The sequence below is a fragment of the Anomaloglossus baeobatrachus genome, chromosome 2, assembly GCF_048569485.1.
Source record: "Anomaloglossus baeobatrachus isolate aAnoBae1 chromosome 2, aAnoBae1.hap1, whole genome shotgun sequence".
NCBI lineage: Eukaryota > Metazoa > Chordata > Amphibia > Anura > Aromobatidae > Anomaloglossus > Anomaloglossus baeobatrachus.
The window spans coordinates 455,708,095-455,733,877 of NC_134354.1; positions in this window are offsets into that span (position 1 = coordinate 455,708,095).

The following is a 25,783-nucleotide window of genomic DNA, read 5'->3' on the forward strand; positions in this document are numbered from 1 at the left end:
GTACAGTATTTCTGTCTACATGCATGCTCACCATACTGACCCGTAGACACTTGCACTGCTTTCCCCGCCCACCTGGCACCTATGATTGGTTGCAGGAAGGAAAGAAGTTCCAGGGCGGCACTCAGGGATGAACGGTGCTCAGGTCTATGGAAGGCATCCACAATCAAAATTGAAGAAAAAGACCGGCACACATGGAATTGTACAATAAAAAGAATCTACATTCATAAAGAAGAGTGCCAGTCTTTTTCTTCAATTATGATTGGTTGCAGTCAGTTGCCATGCTGCCACTCAGGGTGGGTGCACGTCTAGCTGCAACTAGTTACACGCGACGGTGTGCGGGCAAAGCAGTGAATAGTCAGTTGTCGGCTCCAGAAGGGAAAAGCGTGACCCAGAAGGAGTTTGCCGCCATGACACAGCCTCGGTGAGTATACCAAGCGTGCTCTTACCCCTCTATCCTTTCCACCAGCATTTTCAATCTCCGGATTCTGGTCCCATTAGACTTATATGGACACTGGATTCCAGAGTGGAACGTTTTTTTTTTTAATTGAGCAGTGATCCGCCGGTACCGGTTTTTGCGAGTCTGAGCAGCTCTACTGATAAACTTTGAACCCTTCTAACTTCCTAACAAAAAATTGAACTGATGTAAAGTAGACATGTTGGAAATCTTATTTAGTGACTACTTTGTGTGGCATAACTCTTGGATTTATAGGCATAATACATCAAAGTTTGAAAATTGTGAAATTCTCAAAATGTTTGCCAAATTTCCAATATTTTCACAAATAAACAAAAAAATATTGTCCTAAATTTACATCTCCCATAAAGTACAATATGTCCCGAAAAAAAAAAATGGCAGAATCACCGGGATCCGTTGAAGCGTTCCAGAGTTATAACCTCATAAAAAGACACTGGTCAGAATTGTAAAAAATTGCCTGGTCAGAAAGGTGTTTTCAGGCCCGGGGGTGTAAAGGGTTAATATATAGAGCCTCACAGGTTAATGTGGTGCTCAGATCCCAGAAGGGTCAAAAACATCTTAAGGACGGAAGACACTCATCATGACACAAGGGAAGTCAAAGCTGTGTACTGAGAATTACTGTGCAAATGAGGTTTTGTTTGTTTCCTTTATAAACCTATATATAATTGTGATCAGCATCTCCGGCTCTACAACATCCTGTCCTGAGACAGAACAGCATGGCCAGCTTGACTCATCCACTTTTAACAACTTCCTTTACAATGATGTATTTACCTCAAGGAACATGTGTAGAAAATATAAATATTCTGTCATTTATAGCACATGATAATAAGTGATTCAGAATTGATTTGTTTATTCCGTATGTCTAAGTCATCCAAACTTCCCATGTCATCTTAAAGGTATTATAAAGAACAATTGTGAGAAATTGTGAGAAAGCTTAACTTTTAAAACTGTTAATCTTCATTAACCTCCATTAACCCCATCTTTAAAGTGAAATATTCGTTGTTTCTAAAACACACCAAGCTAAGAGACCAAGCTAGGGGCCTTTCTATAATGTATTTGATGAATAAATAAAATGAATAGGAACCAGTAATTGCACCTAAACGTATGTTGGACTATGAGAACATGAAGAACATTAAAGGGAACCAACCATCAGGATTTTCAGATATAAAGAAAAGCCAGTGCTGTACTGGCGCTAGGATGCTGAATGTAACCATACTTTTTGTTCTAAGATTGGATGTTTTATTTCAAAAATATTGCAAGTAAAGTTCCAGCAATGCACTGCTATTTGATTGACAGGTGCAACAGGAAGGGATTATGTGTGTCGGGTCTTGCTATCTATTCCTGCCCCTGTCGGCCTGCCTGGCCTTCCTCCCCTGTCACCATCATAGATGTTGATTCCGGCACAGGCAGACAGACAGGGGCGGGAATAGATAGAAAAACCTGACCCATATATTCCCTTCCTGTTGCACCTGTCAATCAAATAGCAGTGCATTGCATGGAACTTTACTTGCAAATATTTTTGAAATAAAACATCCAATCTTAGAACAATAGTATGCTTATGCCATGCCCATGGGGGTCTTGAGGATCTCTTGTCACTGGGCAGGTGTAGGGAGAAGGATGTCACAGTAGCCTGGCCTGGTTCTGTGACCTCGGTGGTGTCAATAAAAGATGGAGGGGTTATTTATAGGGGAGAAGAGTTTGTATTCGTGATGCCACCTGTGGTATGTGGCCAAGTATAGGAGCAGCTGCTGCGGGAGGGTGTCCCCTGGGGCGGGTGGTGACGCAGCTGAGATGGTATAAGTAGAGCTGAGTCACCAGGGATGTTGGGTGTAGTAGTGATCTTTCAGTGGAGAGTAGGGTTGGAGGCGGTGAAGAAAGGGAGCGACACAGGGGTTGCAATCAAAGTTCTTTACTCACTGATATGTCGTTGCCTTTGGATTGCCGGTCCCTGCTGTCATGGGTTTCAGCTGCTCCCAGGTAGTTCAGAGGTCAGAACTGGTGTTTCTGTCTGTGAGTCCTTCCTTCTAGCGCTGTGTTGTGTGAGTCCCTGCGGCTTGAAGCTACACTGGGACCCGAGTCCTTCAATGGGCACCGTTCCTGTCCCGTATAGCAGGCAGCACGAGTCCGTAGTTGGTGCCGTCCTTTTGGTGACGACTCCTGGCTCTATATGCTGCTGTGCCCCGAGCACTTTGTGTGGGCCAGAAGACTTGAAATCCTATGCCCGGCAGATTCTGCTAGCAGGACGTGCAGTGCACACCAGCCTGTTCAGTGTGCGCTCGGTCCTGAGGAAGCTATGGCGCAGCTCTTCCCTCAGCGACCGTATTCTCCTCCCGTCTCACTTGTTCCTTGGTCTGTGCTAAACCGCAACTATCTCAATCTCTGTGTGTGGAGGTCGTCTTACTCACCGTTCTGAAGCTTCATCCCCCAAGTTGCTGAACTAGTGTGTTGCAGGTCCCATACCTTGTGGTGACCATCCAAATGACCCTATCCTAACCCAGTCCCGGTGGATGGGCAACTAACTGTGTGTTGTGGTGGATTGTGATGGTTTACCGGCAATGACCTCCTCCTTACCCTGTAGCGACTGAAGCCTCAGGGGTGCCACACTTACATTCAGCATCCTGTTGCCAGTATAGCACTGGCTTTACTTTATACATGAAAATCCTGCTGGTTGGTTCCCTTTAACATACTGTGAAAAACATCCTGTTCACACAAAAGTTCTCTAATAATTGTGTCTTGCACAATTATTTCCAGTAATAATAATTATTATTATTTATATAGACCCAACATATTCTGCAGCACTTTACAATTCCAAGGGGACATATACAGGCAATATCAGACATTACAGAATGACAAAATTCAACACATACCAAAAAAAGTGAGGGCTGTGTACACAAGATTACAATCTAGGAAGAAATAGGGGAGACACAAAAGTAAATGGTAAAAAGTGCTTGTATTATCTGGTGCGGCCATCAAAATAATAAATAGGGAATTCAAATAACTCTGTATGAACCAGTCACTGGCCAATATGTGTACGCGTACAGATACAGAGGGCTATTAAGTATAAGAAGGTGTATATGTCGCGGGCAGGGGGGTGATTGACCACGTCAGGAAGGGCTGCCCGAGGCGCTCGGATCCGGGATCATGGCTGGGGCTCGAGTGGCGGCTGGATCCGGGGCTCGTGCAGCGGCCCGTCGCCAACAACAAATAAAAGGGGTTATTTACAGGGGATGAGTTTGTCGCTGACGCCACTCGTGGGTTGCGGTGAGGGTTGGTGACACCGCCGCTGCCTTGGTATGGGACACCTGGGGCTGATGGAGCTGGGCAGCAAGGTGGAGTCCCCTCCACGGGTAGGGGAGGTGTAGTCCCGGGGCCCAGAGGATGGTGCGGAATTGCAGGGAGCAGTCTTTACAAATGGACTGGATGGTACCGGTGTACTCACTGTGGTAATAAATCCCACAAAGTCCATGTGGTAAATCAAGGCCGGATGCTGTGAGCCTCTGGAGGGGTGTGCTGGTCCCGTACACGGATTGACATGGCAGGGGCCCTTCCTCCTGCACTTGTAGTGTCTTGTGTATTGACTTAACCCGCATAAAACAGGAGAAATCCGCTCCCCTGTGTTTTGTATACAGTGGGAGCCTTTGCCCGCAAAATCTGACCCTTGGGATCTCTGTGGGTTCTGGCGGACACCCTATCCCCCGCGTTGGGCTTCCGGTTTGCTCTCTGGGCTACTTGTGGAACAAGATCTGGGACCTTGTCCCCTGCTGGCTAATCGGTAAGGTGCTTGAAGCGGTCCTTGCCCTGGGGTCCAGGTACCCCGACTGTGCACAGCCTCCGGACCGGATTCCCGCTGTTGGCACCAGCGGGCTACAACCCTGCCCCAGTCTACTTTAGGTCTTCCGCGACTGGATCTCCGTCGCCTGTGGCCCTGCTCTACCGTCTGACACCTAGTCAGCTCAAGTAGTCCCGTAGTCCAGGGGCTCCAACCCCTGACCACCACTTCACACTCCTCTCCTTTCCACTCTCCAGACTCTAACTCCACCTAACGTGTTCCCTCCCCTGACACCTCAGGACCCCTATGTGGGCGCTCCCATCCACCTGGTCCCGCCCAGTGGTGTGTCTCTATTGTCCCGGGGGGGTGACTAGGCTTTTGTGGCTGGTGTTACCTATGTGTGGGGTGTTGGTGGAATTCCAAGGAGAAGGTGATTCCTGCACCCAGGAGGGAGTACAGTCATCTGTGACTACCTGGTTTTGCCAGGGCGTCACATATACATACAGTGCCTACAAGTAGTATTCAACCCCCTGCAGATTTAGCAGGTTTGATAAGATGCAAATAAGTTAGAGCCTGCAAACTTCAAACAAGAGCAGGATTTATTAACAGATGCATAAATCTTACAAACCAACAAGTTATGTTGCTCAGTTAAATTTTAATAAATTTTCAACATAAAAGTGTGGGTCAATTATTATTCAACCCCTAGGTTTAATATTTTGTGGAATAGCCCTTGTTTGCAATTACAGCTAATAATCGTCTTTTATAAGACCTGATCAGGCCGGCACAGGTCTCTGGAGTTATCTTGGCCCACTCCTCCATGCAGATCTTCTCCAAGTTATCTAGGTTCTTTGGGTGTCTCATGTGGACTTTAATCTTGAGCTCCTTCCACAAGTTTTCAATTGGGTTAAGGTCAGGAGACTGACTAGGCCACTGCAACACCTTGATTTTTTCCCTCTTGAACCAGGCCTTGGTTATCTTGGCTGTGTGCTTTAGGTCGTTGTCTTGTTGGAAGATGAAATGACGACCCATCTTAAGATCCTTGATGGAGGAGCGGAGGTTCTTGGCCAAAATCTCCAGGTAGGCCGTGCTATCCATCTTCCCATGGATGCGGACCAGATGGCCAGGCCCCTTGGCTGAGAAACAGCCCCACAGCATGATGCTGCCACCACCATGCTTGACTGTAGGGATGGTATTCTTGGGGTCGTATGCAGTGCCATCCAGTCGCCAAACGTCACGTGTGTGGTTGGCACCAAAGATCTTGATCTTGGTCTCATCAGACCAGAGAACCTTGAACCAGTCTGTCTCAGAGTCCTCCAAGTGATCATGAGCAAACTGTAGACGAGCCAGGACATGACGCTTTGAAAGTAAAGGTACCTTACGGGCTCGTCTGGAACGGAGACCATTGCGGTGGAGTACGTTACTTATGGTATTGACTGAAACCAATGTCCCCACTGCCATGAGATCTTCCCGGAGCTCCTTCCTTGTTGTCCTTGGGTTAGCCTTGACTCTTCGGACAAGCCTGGCCTCGGCACGGGTGGAAACTTTCAAAGGCTGTCCAGGTCGTGGAAGGCTAACAGTAGTTCCATAAGCCTTCCACTTCCGGATGATGCTCCCAACAGTGGAGACAGGTAGGCCCAACTCCTTGGAAAGGGTTTTGTACCCCTTGCCAGCCTTGTGACCCTCCACGATCTTGTCTCTGATGGCCTTGGAATGCTCCTTTGTCTTTCCCATGTTGACCAAGTATGAGTGCTTTTCACAAGTTTGGGGAGGGTCTTAATTAGTCAGAAAAGACTGGAAAAAGAGATAATTAATCCAAACATGTGAAGCTCATTGTTCTTTGTGCCTGAAATACTTTTTAATACTTTAGGGGAACCAAACAGAATTCTTGTGGTTTGAGGGGTTGAATAATAAATGACCCTCTGAATAAACTTTTCACAATTTAAAAAAAAAAAAATAAAAAATGAAATAACATTCTTTTTTGCTGCAGTGCATTTCACACTTCCAGGCTGATCTACAGTCCAAATGTCACAATGCCAAGTTAATTCCCAATGTGTAAACCTGCTAAATCTTCAGGGGGTTGAATACTACTTGTAGGCACTGTAGATAATAAAAAGGACCAGATTTTAAAGAAAATGTGGTAAGGGTAAAAGGGAATAGTTAGATAAGTGAGGTGATAGGCTAGTCTAAAGAAATGAATTTTAATGGCACTCTTAACCCCTTAACAACCGCTGCCAAAAATATTACGTCCTAGTGGTCATAGTGCGGGCAGCCGAGGGGGATCCAATCTAAAAATATGAGGGCACCTTTTCCCCTACTGGGATCTCCACCAGTAATAAATGTACACTAACACTGGGGAGAAGAAAAAGAACTGCTGGACAAGAGGGATTAACCAGAACATTGTATAAAAGAAAATATTTTATTGATACAAAAAATTGGTTTATATACACGATGAACACACAAGTAGAATTGGTTAAAAACAATTAAAACAGTCAAGAAAGCCTATCAACAACATCCTATACTTAAACCCTCAATAAGGTATAAGAAACAAATCCCTGTGCAGTCGGGGGGGATCCACACACATATCAGCTGATTTGTACTGCTGACATGTGTGCCTTGCAGGCACGAGTGGAATCGCATTCCACCTGTACCTGTTAACCCCTTAAATGGCGCTGTCAAAATGTGACGATCGTGGGAAAACTTTACTCACCGGCCGCCATCAGAAATCACGTGATGTAATCACATGGAGTCGATGGTTGCCATGGTAGCACAGGGTCATGTAATGACTCCTGTAGCTATCATGGCTCACTTCCTGTTTCACCTGGCTGAGTGCTGTGTGAGACAGGAGATTATAATTTCTTGTGTTCACATTCTCATTTCTGGTTTGCATCTTTTTATTAACATTTTACAAATTTTAATACAAGAAATACAAGGAATAAGGGAGGAATTAGGGAAAGGGAAAAAGGAATAGACATAAAGGAAAAAAGGAAAAACCAACAGTTAAGTGTCGCCTTTATGGCCAATGCTTCAAAAGTATTACCATCAAACGTTTTGTCACCAACGTACTTGGAACAACAAAAACAATAATATACATGAGAAATAATAATCATTACATGTAAGGAGGCTAAGTTATATGCAGACTACGCGTAAATGTTTCCACCCATAAAGACCATCTCAATTTGTATCTCAAAAAGTTCTTTTCTTTCAATGCAAAACTATACTCATATGAATTATGTGATGATATCCATTCAATAATTTCTATTATGGAAGGTGCCTCTACCTGTCTCCATTTTGAAGCAATAAAATGTTTTACCACGAGTAGAATATGGCAAATTATGTGTCTGCATGGGTCTTTAAACTCTTCTATACCAATTAACAATAGTATCAGTTGAGGGGGAGAGAATAAAACTCTGTGATGTAACTTTATTTATTAGATCACACACATCTTCCCACATCTTTTTTAAAGCTGGACAACTCCAAAAAATATGCAAAATAGACCCATTTTCTCCACACTCTCTCCAGCACGAAAGAGAGTTAGATACGGACATTTTGTGTAGCTTTTGAGGAGTAAAATACCAGCGTGAAAGCACTGTAAAGTAAGGGTACCGTCACACTTTAGCAACGCTCCAGCGATCCCACCAGCGATCTGACCTGGTCAGGATCGCTGGTGCGTCGCTACATGGTCGCTGGTGAGCTGTCAATCAAGCAGATCTCACCAGCGACCAGTGACCAGCCACCAGCGATGCGTGGAAGTGATGCTGCACTTGGTAGTTAAGGTAAATATCGGGTAACCAAGCGCTTGGTTACCCGATATTTACCTTGGTTACCAGCGCACACCGCTTAGCGCTGGCTCCCTGCACTCCTAGCCAGAGTATACATTGGGTTAATAAGCAAACCGCTTTGCTTATTTACCCGATGTGTACTCTGGCTACGTGTGCAGGAGCAGGGAGCCGGCACTGGCAGCCTGAGAGTGGCAGACGCTAGTAACCAAGGTAAATATCGGGTAACCAAGCAAAGCACTTCACTTGGTTACCCGATATTTACCTTGGTTACAGCTTACCGCAGGCTGCCAGAAGCCAGCTCCCTGCTCCCTGCACATTCAGATCGTTGCTCTCTCACTGTCAAACACAGCGATGTGTGCTTCATACCGGGAGAGCAATGTCCAAAAAATGAACCAGCACTGTGTGTAACGAGCAGCAGTTTCACAGCAGGGGCCAGAATGCTGCTCAGTGTCACACACAGCGAGATCGCTAATGAGGTCACTGGTGCGTCACAAAAACAGTGACTCAGCAGCGATCTTGCTAGCGATCTCGCTATGTGAGAAGTACCCCTAAGTTTTTTGCAACGTGGCACAGGAAGTGTTGGATAACATTAAATTCAATGATTTTTGCCACTGTTCCAATTGAAAAGTCTGACCAAGATATTTCTCCCAGTTCAGAATATTTGATATTTTATCAAATTGGAGGTCTTCATTAATAATGGCATAAATGTTGCTAGTTTTAAAATATAAGTTATTTTGTGGGTTAAATAAAATATCCAACAAATCTACTGGTAGTGAAAAAGTTAACTTTTTGTTTTTATTTAAGTACTGGGTAAGGAGTGTCCAATTTGCCAGTTCATTTAAAGGGAGAATAGATTTATGACCAATTGTCTGGAAAGGTAATAAGCTGTTATTACATGAAATATCATGAAAACTGTTTATATATTGTACTTCCTCCATGTTGTTAAATCTAGTCTAGGGACCAATACTTCAAATACTTCAATTGAGATTTTCCTGATGTCTACAAGTTCACTTTTATTTTTACATAAAATCCTATTGAGTTGTTTCCATGCAGAGATTGGAGCTTTTATTGTTATAAATGTAGGCAAGGGAGTTTTTGAATTTATAAGGTGAGCTAAGATTGTGGCTCTCATAGATCTGTTTTTATTTACACTTTTTCTATTCGTACCCAACTAGATTCCGAATCATCCAAAAGACATTTCTGTGACTGTTCTAATAAATTTGCTAAATAATAGGCGTAAATGTTTGGTAAACCAATTCCTCCTCTTTTCTTATGTTTAAACAAAAGCACCTTAGATAACCTTGGCCTGTTGTTTCTCCATACATGTCTAGATAGTTGGGTATGCAGTTTTGAAATTTCTAGCTTTGTCATGAGGATTGGAATGCATCGGAAAAGATACAACATTTTTGGGAGAACAATAGCTTTATAGGTAATGATTTTCCCTAACCATGACATTTCTGTTTTAGCAATATTTGTTTTGGTTTTTTTTTTAATATCCTCTAATAATATATTTAAATTACTAGGGATCAAGTCTTTCAATTTAGCTGTAATTATTATACCTAAATACTGGATACTTGTTTTTTCCCATTTATAAGAAAATTCTGTTTCAATACCTTCTTGTGTCATGGGATCTATATTAAATCCTAATATGTGTTACTTAGAATAGTTAACCTTATAGTACGAGATTTCTGTAAACTCTTGCAGTACCTTGGTAGCAGATCTCAGAGAATTTAAAGGACGGGATACTGATAAAATAACATCATCATCATACAACGTTATCTTATACTGTTTTAAATTTAAGAAAACACCATTGATTTCATCAATTATTCTGATAGTCTACGTTAGAGCCCCCATTAATAATGCGAACAATATTGGTGACAAGGGACAACCTTGTCTCGTGCCATTGCTTATCCAAAAATCTTTTGATAAGCAGTTATTGATATATATTTTTGCCGACGGCCCAGAGTACAGGGCCAAAATAGAGTTTATAATGTGACCCTTAAAGCCAAATTTCCTTAGTGTTGCCGCCATGTACCCCCAATGTACCCTATCAAACGCCTTCTCTGCGTCAAGAGTAACAAGCAGAGAAGGCGTTCGAGAAGTCTCTGATTTTTTAAGTTGATCATTTTCCTTGTAGCGTCTGGGGCTTGCCTATTTGTGATAAAACATACTTGGTCTGAATGAACCAATTTTTGCATGGTATTTTGTAATCTAATGGCAATTAACTTTGAATATATTTTGATGTCCGAATTTATTAAGGAAATTGGCCTATAGTTGGTCATATCTAATGGGTTTCCTTTATTTTTGGGTATTAAAACAATTGTTGCTTTTAGCATTTCTTCTGGGATATAACTATTTTTAGTAATTAAATTTGTCAAGTCTGTCAATTGTGGGGCCAATATATGTGCAAATCGTTTATAATACTCGTTATTAAGACCGTCAGGTCCAGGGGATTTTCCATTTTTTAATTTATGAATAACCGCTACTATCTCACTTAAGGTATATGGTGCATTTAAAAGGGCAAGGTCATCTGCAGAGTCTTTCGGAAGACAAATTTTAGAGAGAAATTCATTAATTTTACTTTCTGATAGTTGAACAGTGTTCGTATCTTCATTTAAATTATAAAGCTTACTATAATAGTCAGCAAAAGAGTCCACTATTTCAGTTGGGTGTTTACATGTTTTGTTATCTGTATTGATAATTGCTGAAATTCTTGTTTTGGCTTTCCTTTGTTTAATTCTATTCATCATGAATTTAGATGGTTTATTATTGGAATGATAAAACTTTGTTTTTATTTTTTTGTAGCATCCTGTCGTAATCTCTGATTAAATGAGATCGTAGGTCCATTCTCAACTTTAATATTTCTGAGTGTTTACTTACAGAAGCATTCTCAATCTGAGCTTGTTCCACTTCTTTTATTTTAGATGAAATTCGTTTTATATTTTCTCTATTAATTTTCCTATCTCTACTATTGATCTCTATTAATTTTCTCTAATGACCGCTTTATGCGCGTTCCAGATGGTGTACTGAGAAACGTCTTGTGTATTGTTCTCCTTGAAGTAATTAATTAGGGATGTCTCTAATTCTTGTTTGTATTTATGATGCTGAATTATATATGAATTTGCTCTCCAAATTCTTTCCCTTTCAATTGGAGAATCAAAATATAGTTTAAACATAACTGGGGCATGATCCGACCAAGAACGGTCGCCTATATCTACTGATTTAAATTTCATTAAAGTTGAAATCGGTGCAAGAACTAGATTGATTCTTGAGAAGGAGTGAAACCTATCAGAGTAACATGTGTACTCTTTTGATGATGTATTGAGACAGCGGAAAACATCATACAATTCCTCTCTTTCTATCCATGGATCCAAAGTCTGATTAAAATGTCTTGTTTGAGATGTGGAATCTAGATTTCCATTGGAATCAGGTTGAAGTCTCCAAACATAATTAGATTTCCTTTTTGATTTTCGCAGATTATCTGAATTACCTTGTTCAAAAATTGAATTTGGCCAACGTTAGGGGCATAAATGTTACATAATGTAAATTTGGTGTTTTAATTTTGCATATTAAAATACAGTATCTCCCATCTTTATCTCCTATTTCAGATATAAGTTCGAAACCAATTGTGTTTTTTATAAGTATAAGAACCCCTGCCTTTTTCTTTATATTAGAAGCTGTAAATTTATGCGGGAAGTTTTGATGACTAAAATTTGGAGGATTAATAGACGAGAACTTCGTCTCTTGTAGACCCACAATGTCATCATTAGTGTCTTTAATATGTTTCCAAATCATGTGACGTTTCTGTGGACTATTTAGACCTCTGACATTGTATGACATACAGCTTAAAGTCATTTATATAAACAAAAACGTAGCATCAAAATTCCAAGTATTTTACCATAAGTTAAAGCAATTGTTCGAAATAAAAACTGTCCATGGCCATCCGTATATACCTGTAAAGAAAAAAAACGGGTTATCTAGTACTAAACCAAAAACAAAATAACCAAAAAACAACAGACAAGTAACCGTCCTGTATTCCTTCGGGAGGATCTTGATGTCTTCCTAATACAGATCAACTCCATGTTGGGGCAAAGTCTTACAGCAATCACATTCACATTTCTGATGTAGCTGTGATCAACAGAAATAGAAGAGCGATCAGACTGCTGATCCTTATAGTCCCCTAGGGGACCAGTGAAATAAAAGAAAAAAAAATTAAAAAAAAAGTTGTAAAGAGTAAAAAAATTAAAAACCCAAAAGTTCAAACTACCCCATTTGCTCCATTGAGAATTAAAGGGTTAAAATATAAAAAATAAACACACTTGGTATCGTCGTGTCCATAAATGCCCGATCTGTCAAAATATAAAATCAATTAATCTGATCGGTAAATGGTGTAACGGCAAAAAATTTCCAAATGCCAAAATTACATTTTCTGGTTGCCGCAAATTTTGTGCAAAGTGCAATAACAGGTGATCAAAATGTAGCATCTGTGCAAAAATGGTACTATTAAAAACGTCCGCTCAAGACACAAAAAATTAAGCCATCACTCAGCCATAGATCCCAAAAAGTGAGAGCGCTACAGGTCATGGAAGATTGTGCAAAAAGTGCGCCACGGACAAACTTCTGATTTTTTTTAATCCCTTAGATAAACGTAAACCTATACATGTTTGGTGTCTATACACTCACACTGACATGACGCATCACGCTGACACATCAGTTTTATCATATAGTGAACACAGTGAATAAAATATCTCAAAACAATTTTCTTTGCAATTTTACTGCACTTGTATTTTTTTTGCCATTTTCCAGTACACTATATGGTAAAACTCATAGTTTAATTTCAAAGTACAACTCGTTCCACAAAAAACAAGCCCTCACATGGCAAGATTGACTGAAAAATAGAAAAGTTACAGCTCTTGGAAGAAGGGGAGTGAAAAAAAATGGAAAGTGGAAAATTGGGCAGAAGTGAAGAGAAAAAATCAGTGGGTATTGCAAATTAAGCAAATTGTTCTTGGTAGTACGTTTCATAGAAATGGTGCAGCTCATGAGTGTCTTGGAGACGGGAGTGGGAGGTTCAGATTATAGAGGATTTCATTTTTGAGCCGATGTCACACTTGCGAGTGCCTTGCGTGAATCTCACTTGAGTCTCGTGTTGCTTCACCTGGCAGGGACTCACACTCTCCTCACAGGAGCGGGTCGGTTGCATGCATCTCTATGCAACCGATCCGCTACTGTGAGGAGAGTGTGAGTCCGTACCGGGTGATGACTCACGCAAGATACATGCAAGGCACTCGCAAGTGTGACACTAGCTTTAGGTCATTAGGTCATTAGTAGAAAGGAGGGGATGGGTAGGGTGATAGAAAGACATGAAGGAGGAGATGTAGAGCAGAGCACAACTGTCCAGAGTTTTTTGAGTGGGAGTGATAAGTTTATATTGTACTTTGTAGAGGATGGGCAACCAGTGCAATGACTAGCACAAGGTGGAGGCATCTGTGTAGCGGTTGGAGAGGAATCTGATCCTGGTTGCTGCATTCGGGATGGACTGAAGAGTTTAGTAAGAGGGAGACCGATTAGTAGAGAGTTGCAATACTCCAGGCAAGAATGAATGACTGACATTTATGCCTTGTGAGCGCTGTGTTTTTTGATCCAGTTTTGGTGCAGTTTGTTGTCCAAATCTGTATGTCTATCTTTATGCTAGCAAAGTCAATGAGAATTCTGAAGTGCTGTGTGCATGTTGTCTTTTTGTTCCTTGCAGTTTTGGATGCAGAAAACGAAGCAGTATTTCAGTTGGTGGTGTGTTTTTTTTCCTGCATTTTAGCTCTTACAGCCAATAATTTAACTAAAAAATGCATGGCACAAAAACGTATCAAATATGCACCAAAAAGCATGTGTTTTATGGTGCGTTTTTGTTACAAGGTGCAGTTTTAGGTGCAGAAAATTTCTGCACCTAATCTGCAGCGTGCGCACATACCCTAAGGCGGGCTTTGCACGTTGCGACATCACAAGCCGATGCTGCGATGTCGCAAGCGATAGTCCCCGCCCCGTCGCAGGTATGATATCTTGTGATAGCTGGCGTAGCGAAAATTATCGCTACGCCAGCTTCACATGCACTCACCTGCCCTGCGACCGTCGCTCTGGCCGGCGACCCGCCTCCTTCCTAAAGGCCACTTTACACACACTGATAAATCTTTGGCAGATCTGTGGTTGCAGTGAAATCATGGACATATTGTTCAATTTGTACACAGCCACAAACCTGGCACTGATTGTCCACAATTTCACTGCAACTACAGATCTGCCGCAGATTTATCTCTGTGTGTAAAGTGGCCTTAAGGGGGGGCGGGTCGTGCGGCGTCATAGCGACGTCACACGGCAGGCGGCCAATAGCGGCGGAGGGGCGGAGATGAGCAGGATGTAAACATCCCGCCCACCTCCTTCCTTCCGTATAGCCGCCGGCGGCAGGTAAGGTGATGTTCCTCGCTCCTGCGGCTTCACACACAGCGATGTGTGCTGCCGCAGGAACGAGGAACAACATCGTACCTGTCGCGGCATCGGCATTATGGAAATGTCAGAGAATACACCGATGATACGATAACGACGCTTTTGCGCTAGGTTGTTCTAGGATTTACACACTACGATGTCGAAAGTGACGCCGGATGTGCGTCACTTTCGATTTGACCCCACCGACATCGCACGTGCGATGTTGCAACGTGCAAAGCCGCCCTTAGAGTTTTTGCAGAGTCAACTGTAAGAAAAGGTCAAATTCTAAAGATGTTTTTGAGATGGAGGTAACATGAGCAAGTGAGTGATCAGATGTAGCTGGTGAAGGAGGGATGAGTCAAATATGACCCAAACACAGTATGCACGTTGGTGGTGAGTAATAATCGAACCAGTAAGTAGTAATAACAAGGAGGGATGACTTAAGTAGGTCTTTTGACGAAAAAAAGCAGTGTTAAGAACATCAGTGATTATACTATTTATGTACACCCATTAGCCACTTCCCTTGACAGGTCATATGTGTTTTCTGAATCCATAGCTCCCAACCGTTTCGGAATCAGTGGAACTGTCCTCATTTGAGGACTCAGTCCTACTGTTTCGACAGTCAGAGTTTTTCTCCCAACTTCATCTCACCTCTCCTTGCAGACTCCATAGCTCCTCCTCAGGGGCTGGACCAACAGCTCACTAAATTAGAATAAATTAATTCTCCTTTTGTCTCCTCCAAACTCAAACTTACAACATCCCTGTTTGTATACAGTAGGTCTACCAATGAGCCACTGCCCACACTGAAGGAAGTAGGAGAATTAGCAGTCAATACAGATATATGTGTATATAGCAGTGTACTTCTATGTATTCTTGAGATGAAGAAAAAGTTAGATTTGTTCCTTTAAAACGACTATAAAATAGTGAGGATTGAGGAACAATCAAAAAGATGTCCTTTTTTTCTTCCAACTCCATCCCAAGACTCAAACAAACATCCTTCAACATTGCAGGCAGGAGATAAAGACTAGTGCCATAGGTTCTGATGGTTTTGTAGTGCCCCTGAGACTGGTCGCTACAGGGTATTATATTTTATGCATTTTATAATGTCCATTCATCCTGGGCAGGAAGAGGTTAAGGTCTGGTAAGTTTCATTTTCTGCATCACACAGTCTTGCAAGCACAGACAGCAGGTGCCTCACACAGAGCAGGCTGGAACATTCCTTAGGTGGGGGGCATGAGGGAGTTACCAAATAGAGAGCTTAGTTTCACTTTACCTCAGAATGGCTTGAGAGACCAGACAGAGTGGACACACAGTGACCAGCTGTCTGAGGGAGCTCTCTCATGGAGGCGAAGCAGAAGAATAACAAGGTCCAGACCGGTAGATACACCCTTCCCTCACCTAGGACCGGGCTGGTGGATGGCTGAGGACCCCTAAGCTGAGAAAGCGGATCCATGTGAGTACTGGATGCCGCCGGTTAGGAGGTTCCCAGTCCATTAGCCGGCAGAGACTTGGAATGGGAGAGGTGGCTAACCGGGAAGGAGTTAAGAGCCTTAGACCGGTAGTCGTGCGGCATGGAGAAGAGGGTTATAGAGGGGATTATTTTGTTGCCCCTTGGAACCAGCGCAGCTTCGGGCGGCAGAGTACCGGGTCCCAAGAGCTCCAGAAGCTAGGAGGGGACCACCACACGAGTGCACAAAAAGGAGAAAGCCCACAGGCTGCCCTACCAGACTTTGACCTATGCCCTGCCTGGGTACGACCGGAGTCATCGCAGTAAAGACCAGCATCCTTGGTGCGACATAAAGACCTGTGAGTAAACAAATCTGAAACCCGCAACCCTTTAATGCTGACACTGTTTGTCATCGCCTTGTGAAACAGCGATTCCCAGTAACCCATTCTCCCTTCCGGGGACTGCTCCGCCTGTGGAGAGCAATATCATCCCGGCTGCACCCCAACATCTTCCCCGGCGAGGTACCCTTATCCCTGGCCGCATACCACAGGTCGCGTAGTCGACATCATCCGTGACACTCCTGGATGGGGAAGGTCGGAGGAAGGGTCCGCAGCGGTGGAGGCCGGGACCCCAGTCACCACTGTAAACGGTGACAACCTCTCCAGGAACAATCCTTGCTTGCCCCTTTTACTGTGCACCACGGGGCCATGCAAACCACTGGCCCAGTGACGGGTATACCAGGTTAGGATTGAAGCTCCTAACCTAGGCTTCATGGTGTGTCACAGTATCATGGGGGGGAATTGTGTGTATTAGACTCTGACTTTACAGGCAGAATATACTGGTACATAGAGAGACTTTGAGCAGTATATTTCGATGTACCTATATTGTAGAAGGAAAGTAAAAAAATATTCATGCAATGTGTGAACTCAGCCTTAGAGACCGAAAAAAGCCACATATCGTATAGTGAAACTACAATAAAGATGAGAAAGTTCTGGTTGCTAGTACATATGAATGAACAGTGCTGGGTATTTGCTGAATGGCCGTCCAAACTTTCATCTCAAACAAGGAGAAGTCTGATCAGAGATGCAGCCAAGAGGCCCATGATCACTCTGGATGAACTGCAGAGATCTATAGCTGAGGTGGGAGAGTCTGTCCATAGGACAACAATCAGTCGTACACTGCACAAATCTGGCCTTTATGGAAGAGTGGCAAGGAGAAAGCCATTTCTCAAAGATATCCATAAAAAGTGTTGTTTAAAGTTTGCCACAAGCCACCTGGGAGACACACCAAACATGTGGAAGAAGGTGCTCTGGTCAGATGAAACCAAAATCAAACTATTTGGGCACAATGTCAAACGATATGTTTGGCGTAAAAGCAACACAGCTCATCACCCTGAACACACGATCCCCACTGTCAAACATGGTGGTGGCAGCATCATGGTTTAGGCCTGCTTTTCTTCAGCAGGGACAGGCAAGATGGTTACAATTGATGGGAATATGGATGGAGCCAAATACAGGACCATTCTTGAAGAAAACCTGTTGGAGTCTGCAAAAGACCTGAAACTGGAACGGAGATTTGTCTTCCAACAAGACAATGATCCCAAACATAAAGCAAAATCTACAATGGAATGATTAACAAATAAACGTATCCAGGTGTTAGAATGGCCAAGTCAAAGTCCAGACCTGAATCCAATCGAGAATCTGTGGAGAGCTGAACACTGCTGTTCACAAACGCTCTCCATCCAACCTCACTCAGCTCCAGCTATTTGCAAAGGAAGAATGGGCAAGAATTTCAGTCTCTCGATGTACAAAACTGAAAGACACATACACCAAGTGACTTGCAGCTCTAATCGCAACAAAAGGTGGCGCTACAAAGTATTAACTTAAAGGGGACGAATAATAATGCACGCCCTAATTTACAGTTTTTTATTTTTTTAAAAAGTTTAAAATAAGCAATAAATTTTGTTCAACTTCACAATTGTGTTCCACTTGTTTTTGATTCTTCACCATAATATTAAAATTTTTATCTTTATGTTTGAAGCCTGAAATGTGGGAAAAGGTTGAAAAATTCAAGGGGGCCGAATACTTTCGCAAGGCACTGTATATCTTGGCTTATTATTATTATATATACAGTACAGACCAAAAGTTTGGACACACCTCATCTCTAGAACAACTGTTAAGAGGAGACTTTGTGCAGCAGGCCTTCATGGTAAAATAGCTGCTAGGAAACCACTGCTAAGGGCAGGCAACAAGCAGAAGAGACTTGTTTGGGCTAAAGAACACAAGGAATGGACATTAGATCAGTGGAAATCTGTGCTTTGGTCTGATGAGTCCAAATTTGAGATCTTTGGATCCAACCACCGTGTGTTTGCAGAAAAGGTGAACGGATTGACTCTACATGGCTGGTAGAGGCTACCTGATATGCTCTTAGACCTCCCAATGCGTTTCATAATACAGCTGTATGCCAAGACCCAGACACAACATGCTGGAGGTCTACTATACTGAAGCTCTCTTTTGACCATAGTCCCCTGAGGAATAAGCATATTATGAAACGCGTTGGGAGGTCTAAGAGCATATCAGGTCAGATGGTTGCCAATTGAGGGGTATTGTGAGGCTGTAATGGTTTGGCCCCCCCCTCTATATATGGGACAACTGTGTTTTCTTAATGTCTTTTGAAGAGTCTACAGTGAGTGTTGTCTACACGACTCTATTGTCTATGGTATTTAAATCTATTTAATGTGTCTGACAACTTGTTGATTGTTGTCTTTAATTCTATCACCGCGGTGGGAGGAGTCTCTCCCCCCTCACCCCGTGTGAAGTTTGTCCTTCCTTGGTGATACTAGGAGCTCTACATCTGCTCCAATTTATTGGGTTGTTTTCTACAACCGTAACTGTTCTGTGGTTTGATATTTTTAACTATTAACCAATAAAGGTTATATTTTAATTGTTACCACAGTTCATACACTATAATTGCTTGGCTGCATATATATATATATATATATATATATATATATTTTGTGAAGCAAACGACACTTTTCAACTTAATTCATCAAGAGAATGCCAAGAGTATGCAAAGTAGTAATGAAAGCAAAAGGTGGCTACTTTGAAGAACCTAGAATATAAGACATATTTTCAGTTGCTTCACGCTTTTTTAAGTATTTCATTCCAAATGTTTTAATTCATAGTTTTGATGCCTTCAATGTGAATCTACAATTTTCAGAGTCCTGAAAATAAAGAAAACTCTTTGAATGAGAAGATGTGTCCAAACTTTTGGTCTGTACTGTTTGTATTATGTATTATTGAATGTGAATTCTATTATATCTTTTGCTGTATATGGTAATTTCATATTCTACAGGGAACCATCGTGTGGTTCTATCTTTGGATGACGATACCAATATATGTGGGTAATCACCTTACCTTTTTTTACTTCATCTATGTTCCCTCCTCCATTGATATATAGTCTTCCTTGGTATTCCCTATCAACTCACTGCTCATCGGTACACATGTGCTGCCCTGGCGCCTTGATCCTGGCCGGATTGCTGTATCTTTATGGTTCCAGAGGCCGGATCACATGATTCATCATGTGATCCGCCCTCTATTTTCCATGACGGTTTCTTTGGTGGCCATGGCAGCGCATGTGTCATTTGTGACGCTCTGTGATTTCATTTGCTTTCACATTTGTGACGTGGCATGATATCATTGGCTGCATATTCCTTTTCATATTTCCCACTTTCATCTCCTCTCTCAGGTACAGCCTCACATTTCTCAGCCTGCTGTATGGCTCTAGCCATATATATCTGTATTTTCCCATTATCTTTAGGGACACCTTATTTATTGGTTGTGCTTTACAATATTATATGGACTAGCATGTGTTTTCTGCCTTAGGGGTACTTTGCACGCTGCAACATCGCAAGCCGATGCTGTGATGCCGAGCGCGATAGTCCCCGCCCCCGTCGCAGCTGCGATATCCTTGTGATAGCTGCCGTAGCGAACATTATCGCTACGGCAGCTTCACATGGACTCACCTGTCCTGCGACGTCACTCTGGCCGGCGACCCGCCTCCTTATTAAGGGGGCAAGTCGTGCGGCGTCACTGCGACGTCACACGGCAGGCGGCCAATAGGAGCAGAGGGACGGAGATGAGTGGGATGTAAACATCCCGCCCACCTCCTTCCTTCCGCATATCCTACGGGAGCCGGTAGATGTTCCTCGCTCCTGCGGCTTCACACACAGCGATGTGTGCTGCCGCAGGAACGAGGAACAACATCGGACCGTCGCGTCAGCGTAATTATGGATTACGCCGACGCTACACCGATGATACGATTACAACGCTTTTGAGCTCGTTAATCGTATCATCTAGGATTTACACACTACAATGTCACCTGCGATGCCGGATGTGCGTCACTTTCAATTTCACCCCACCGACATCGCACCTGCGATGTCGTAGTGGGCAAAGTGCCCCTTAGGTTTGGTCCATTTTAGTCATTTTAGCCATTTTATAGCCCTTGGTATTTACCATATTTTTCGCTTTATAAGACGCACTTTTGTTTCCCCAAATTTTGGGGGAAAGTAGGGGGTGCGTCTTATAATCCGAATATACGGATTATATACTGCAGGGTCCAGGGGAGGTGGGGGCAGCTCTGGAGCAGTGCTGGAGGCTGAGGGAGGCTGGTAGAGGCTGGTGAGCTGGTGAAGGTTGCAGCGGGAGATCTCCTGCTCCCGCTCATATAATATGCACTGGCGCTGTCCATCACCGTGGTGCTGAAACCACACCGCGGTGATGGGCTGGGGGAGCGGCGCATATTATATCTGCCTGTGCTCCCCTTTGATGGCAGATGCCCCCCTGTGTTAAAAATGGCCCCCATGCTGCTGCCCATAGTAAAATAAAAAAACTCTTTCCTTACCTCCTCCAGCGTGTTTCCCGGTGTTTCCCTCCTGCCGCTGTGATCAGGCACACAGAGATTATATCACTCTGCTGTGCCGATCACATGACCGCCACCGAGAACCAGGAAGTGCAGGAGATAAGCAGCACGTAGGGAGAAACGAGGGAGGACAGCACAGGAGAAGGTAAGGAAAGAGTTTATTTTACTATAAGCAGCATGGGGGCCATATCTAACACAGGGTGATGTGTGCCAGCCACAGGGGGCCATGGGCAGCAATAGGGGGCCATGTGCCAGCCACAGGGGCCCATGGGCAGCAATAGGGGGCCGTGTGCCAGCCACAGGGGGCCATGGGCAGCAATAGGGGACGTGTGCCAGCTACAGGGGGCCATGGGCAGCAATATGGGCCGTGTGCCAGCCACAGGGGGCCATGGGCAGCAATAGGGGCCATGTGTCAGCCACAGGGGGCCATGGGCAGCAATAGGGGCTGTGTGCCAGCCACAGGGGGCCATGGGCAGCAATAGGGGCCGTGTGCCAGCCACAGGGGGCCATGGGCAGCAATAGGGGCCGTTTTCCAGCAACAGGGGTCCATGGGCAGCAATAGGGGCCATGTGCCAGCCACAGGGGTCCATGGGCAGCAATAGGGGCCATGTGCCAGCCACAGGGGGCCATGGGCAGCAATAGGGGCCATGTGCTAGCCACAGGGGGCCATGTGCCAACCACAGGGGGCCGTGTGGCATCACTGGGGGGCTATATTCAATATAAGGGGGCCATATCCAGATTAAGGGGGCTAATTTTAGGATGGGGGGCTATGAGGGACATATACCCTATATGATTTGTTATACGGACACTGGCATTATAAGACGGACCCCATTTTTTAAAAAAAAAATTCTCTTTTCCTTCACCAAATTTGGGGGTGCGTCTAAGTGTCTTATAAAGCAAAAAAATACGGTACATCTGTAGTTTCCTATATCCATAGGGACGACTTATTTATTATTGGTACCTTTTATACTGTATGGGCATACATGTATTTTCAGCTTTAGAGTTTGCTCATTCATAGCCATTTTTTTTCTAATAGGCATATATGATTCTTTAATTTAAGGGTCGATCTATCTTAGGTAATTTTGGTTTATTTGTTCCATCTCTGACCTTTTCCTTACATGCTTTTTTCTGCCCTTAGGACATATCATATGGTAGGCTGTTTTGTGACAATATTTTTTTCTTTTTAAATCTAGGCATATATTAATTGTTTATATTGTCTTTCTTGCAATATTATTATTATCTTGATATTGTTGCCTATTTTTGTATACTTTTTGGTCAAATTGTACCTTCCTTTACCCAGTTGTTATCATATATCCGCTGTATTTTGTGGCTATATACCCCACCCCCCCTTTCTTTTTGGTCTAATACAAACTATTATATTATATTTGGACGTCTGATTGGGTTTTTTTTTCCTTTTGCTGCAGAAAATGCTGCAGAAATGCAAAACATAACCTTATGTTTACACAACTGATTCACATTAGCCGCATATTCGTATTTCTGAAACAATCATATGGCAATTCATCACAGCAGTCATCTACGGATGAATGAACTGATTCATTGGACCTTGTTCCAACGGCTAGGTCTGTATCCTGTGTCTGCTAGATGAGAGCACTGCAAACTACTTCCTACCTGCTGGCATTCCTGGCTCTTCTTTTGATAGCTGGCCTAGCATGACATCATCGTTGTGGCATGTCGCACACAATGTCACACTTAATTAGCTAATCTGTGATGCCCTTGATAAAACCAGGTAGTCACAGAGGTTGTACAAATCTCTCAAGTACAATGCTCCATCCTCCTTGGCATACCAACACAAAAACCCACTCCCAGGTACACCGCACAGCCAGTAAAGCCTAGTGACCGCCTCATGACAATAGGGACACACCAGTGGGCGGGATCAGGCAGATGGGAGCGCCCACCTAGGAGTCCTGTGGTGTCAGGGGCGGGAACACAACAGAACAGAGTTGACAGTTGACAGTGGAGGAGTGTGGAAGTGCAGTGTAGTCAGAGGTTGGGGCCCCTGGACTACTGGACTAGGTGGCAGATGACAAGCAGGACCACAGGTGATGGAGATCCAGTCGCGGGAAACCTGGAGTGGACCAGTGCAGGGTTGTAGCCCGCCGGTGCCGACAACGGGAATCTGGTCTGTAGGCCGTGCACAGTCGGGGTACCTGGACCCTAGGACGAGGAAGGTTGCAAGCACCCTTGTTAATTGACCAGCCGGGGACAAGGTTTCAGGCCTTGTTCCACAGAAGCCCAGAGAGCGAAGCGGCATCCCAACGCGGGAGATAGGGTGTCTGTCAGAACCCACAGAAATCCCAAGGGTTAGATTTCGCGGGCCACAGCTCCCAACGTACACAGTACCGGGAGTGGACTTCCCCGTTCCAAACGGAGTTGTCCCAGTGATGACACAAACACTGAGTGCAGGAGGAAGGGACTCCTGTTTGCTACACCCGGGTGTGGGACCCGAATACACCCGCCAGAGGCGACCGGTCACTGGCAATTTGGTTTACCACTGGACTTGTGTGTGATTCTTTGAACTGTGAGTACACCATTTACCCCCGGTCCAACCCGGAACGTCACCTCCAGCAGTCATTGCTCCCGTGTACCTGGGCCCTGGGACTACACCTCCCCTACACGTGGAGGGGATTCCATCCTGCTGTCCCGCTCCATCAGCCCCGGGCGCCCCATCACCAGGCAGCGGCGGTGCTACCAACTCGCACCGCAACCCACGGGTAGCGTCACAGACAAAACCATCCCCTGTAAATACTCCCTTCCTATGGTTGTGAGGATGGCTGGCCGTGCGAGCCCGGGTCCGGCCACCACTCGAGCCGTAGTAATGAACCCGGATCCGAGCAGCCCCTGCAGCGGTCTGGCCCCCGTCCGCAACAAATCAAAAAGGAGCTGTAGATGTCAGCAGGCTCTGAAGGCTTCTGTCCAGGGGCACATCCAAGTTGCAGCAAGCGCGGTTTTCGCCCAGGTGCAACCAGCAGGGGGACGTAATCGGGCCACCTGATGCGGAGTGCCAAGGTGTTTCTGGCGAATACATTTTGCTGCCCCCGAACACTGGGATTAGGCCATTCTCTAAGATGGCTGTCAAATAGTGATGAGCGAGCATGCTTGTCACTACTCGGTACTCGCACGAGTATCACTGTACTCGGGCTGCTCGGCGGGGAACGAGTAATCTCGCGATACTCGTGCTTTACTCGTGGTCTTCATTTCTGCATGTTGGCGCTCTTTTGAGAGCCAGCCCTCATGCAGGGATTGGCTGGCAGACCACTGCAATGCCACAGCCCTGTTAGTTGTGGAATTGCAGTGATTGGCCGGCCTGCACAGCGTCACCGAGCCTTTATATAGGCCGGCGCGCTGTGCTCTGCTCACAGCTATTCTGACAGTGAGTGTAGGGAGAGTGTCGCTGATTCAGGGAAAGCTTTGCGGCCCTTTATAGCTTTTTCAGTTGCAGGGCTGCAAACAGTGTGACCAAAAGTCCTTCTCAGGACTATTCTAGTTGTATACAGGCAGGCAGGGTATAGCCAGGTCGGCGTACAGTAGCAGAGTCCTTCTCAGGACTATTGTTGCTATATACAGGCAGGGTATAGCCAGGTCTGAATACAGGCTAGTGACCAAAAGAGTCCTTGTCAGGACTATTGTAGCAGTATACAGGCAGGCAGGCAGGCAGGGTAGTGGTGACCGTATACCAGCCTTCATATCTGGGGCTGGTGTACACAGTGTAAAACAGTCCAGATAGTGTCTGACTTGTCTGTACTGTAATTGTCGCTCCCCAAAAAAACCTGTTAGGTTATTATTGCGTCCGTGCTTGGTTTTTAAAACCGCACGTGTGTGCCTGTTGGTGGCAGCGTACAGGTGCACTGGTGTGCGTTTACCAAACTATTATATAACGCACAAGTGTAGTGTATAATACACGTCAGTCAGCAGTGGCTGATAGTGTCAGAGTTCTTAATTTTTGCTCCTAAAACCTGTGTTAGGTTATTATTGCGTCCGTGCTTGGTTTTTAAAACCGCACGTGTGTGCCTGTTGGTGGCAGCGTACAGGTGCACTGGTGTGCGTTTACCAAACTATTATATAACGCACAAGTGTAGTGTATAATACACGTCAGTCAGCAGTGGCTGATAGTGTCAGAGTTCTTAATTTTTGCTCCTAAAACCTGTGTTAGGTTATTATTGCGTCCGTGCTTGGTTTTTAAAACCGCACGTGTGTGCCTGTTGGTGGCAGCGTACAGGTGCACTGGTGTGCGTTTACCAAACTATTATATAACGCACAAGTGTAGTGTATAATACACGTCAGTCAGCAGTGGCTGATAGTGTCAGAGTTCTTAATTTTTGCTCCTAAAACCTGTGTTAGGTTATTATTGCGTCCGTGCTTGGTTTTTAAAACCGCACGTGTGTGCCTGTTGGTGGCAGCGTACAGGTGCACTGGTGTGCGTTTACCAAACTATTATATAACGCACAAGTGTAGTGTATAATACACGTCAGTCAGCAGTGGCTGATAGTGTCAGAGTTCTTAATTTTTGCTCCTAAAACCTGTGTTAGGTTATTATTGCGTCCGTGCTTGGTTTTTAAAACCGCACGTGTGTGCCTGTTGGTGGCAGCGTACAGGTGCACTGGTGTGCGTTTACCAAACTATTATATAACGCACAAGTGTAGTGTATAATACACGTCAGTCAGCAGTGGCTGATAGTGTCAGAGTTCTTAATTTTTGCTCCTAAAACCTGTGTTAGGTTATTATTGCGTCCGTGCTTGGTTTTTAAAACCGCACGTGTGTGCCTGTTGGTGGCAGCGTACAGGTGCACTGGTGTGCGTTTACCAAACTATTATATAACGCACAAGTGTAGTGTATAATACACGTCAGTCAGCAGTGGCTGATAGTGTCAGAGTTCTTAATTTTTGCTCCTAAAACCTGTGTTA